Here is a 2,023-nt window from a genome sequence, read left to right on the forward strand (position 1 = left end):
AGCATGATTAGCATGATGATAGCATGATTAGCATAAAGCTAGCATGTTGCTAACATGATTAGCATGAAGCTAGCATGATGCTAGCATGAAACTAGCATGATTCTAGCATGATTAGCATGAAGCTAGCATGATTCTAGCATGATTAGCATGAAGCTAACATGATGCTAGCATGATTAGCATGAAGCTAGCATGATGCTAACATGATAAGCATAAAGCTAGCATGAAGTTAGCATGATGTTAGCATGATGTTAGCATGATTAGCATGAAGCTAGCATGATGCTAGCATGATTAGCATGAAGCTAGCATGAAGTTAGCATGATGGTACCATGATTAGCATGAAGCTAACATGTTGCTAGCATGATTAGCATGATGATAGCATGATTAGCATAAAGCTAGCATGAAGTTAGCATGATGTTAGCATGATGCTAGCATGATTAGCATGAAGCTAGCATGATGCTAACATGATAAGCATAAAGCTAGCATGAAGTTAGCATGATGTTAGCATGATGTTAGCATGATTAGCATGAAGCTAGCATGATGCTAGCATGATTAGCATGAAGCTAGCATGAAGTTAGCATGATGGTACCATGATTAGCATGAAGCTAACATGTTGCTAGCATGATTAGCATGATGATAGCATGATTAGCATAAAGCTAGCATGTTGCTAGCATAATTAGCATGAAGCTAGCATGATGCTAACATGAAACTAGCATGATTCTAGCATGATTAGCATGAAGCTACCATGATTCTAGCATGATTAGCATGAAGCTAGCATGATTCTAGCATGATTAGCATGAAGCTAGCATGAAGCTAGCATGATTAGCATGAAGGTAGCATGAGGCTAGCATGATTAGCATGAAGTAAGCATGAGGTTAGCATGATTAGCATGAAGCTAGCATGATTTAACGTGAAGCTAGCATGATTAGCATGATGCTAACATGATTAGCATAACGCTAACAATATTTAGCGTGCAGCTAACAAGATTTAACATGAAGTTAGCATGATTTAGCATGAAGTTAGCAAGATTTATTATGAAATTAGCATAAAGCTAGCATTAAACTAGCATGAAGCTAGTATGACTTAGCATGGAGCTAGCTTGAAGCTAACATGACCCAAAGACCCAACCCCCATGTCTCTATGATTTTCAGACCAAGAGATATAAGGCTTTGTTTATTATGTTGCTAGGGTGCTCAAATTTGGTTGCTAGGGGCGTGGCTTAATGCCTCAATAAGAATCCTATTAAGACTGATTGGATGCCTGAGTAAAATGAGCCCACCCCTATGTCTCTATGACACTCTGGTGTAAAGATATCCATCTGGGCTTTTTATAATGGTAGTCTATGGGAGATGTTGCTAGGGTACCCAAAATTGTTGCTAGGGGCGTGGCTAAATAGCTTTGGGGCGATCCTAAGAGACTGATTGGATGACTGAGTAAAATGAGCCCACCCCCATGTCTCTACGACACTCTAAAGTAAAGATATTCCATCTGGGACGCTTTTATTCCCTTATATGGGCATGTTCCCTGCCCCATTATAAGTCAATGGGAAATTTTGGGGGCCTCTTACACCCCAGGGGTATAGCTTACACCCCATTGTGATGTATGTTCTTACAGAGCCTGTCAGCCACCTTAAATGTGGTATGCCACAAGTTTCTACAAGTTTCTCACTCACAGCTATGACCCGTCAAAGTTTGTCTCAATGTTAAGTCAATGGAAATTTTGGGGTGTTCGAGACCCCCGTTTAGGAATTCGGAAGGTCCCATCAGTTAGAAAAGATATAGCACACTAAGTCAGACCAGTCTGAAGGTCTGTGGAAAATTTGGTGCATGTAGCTTGAAAGCCCTAGGACGAGTTAGTGTTTATAATTTTGGGGGGAGAAAAAGAATAATAATAATAATAACTAGATAGGTACATTTCCTGAAGAAAATGTGAGTGGTGCTTGCCGTGGCAAGTTTCGGGGGACAATATATGATTATACTCCAAGCCAAAAGTAAAACAATTCAACCCACATGTCTCTACGATGTTC

The sequence above is a fragment of the Paramisgurnus dabryanus genome, chromosome 2, assembly GCF_030506205.2.
Source record: "Paramisgurnus dabryanus chromosome 2, PD_genome_1.1, whole genome shotgun sequence".
NCBI classification, from domain to species: domain Eukaryota; kingdom Metazoa; phylum Chordata; class Actinopteri; order Cypriniformes; family Cobitidae; genus Paramisgurnus; species Paramisgurnus dabryanus.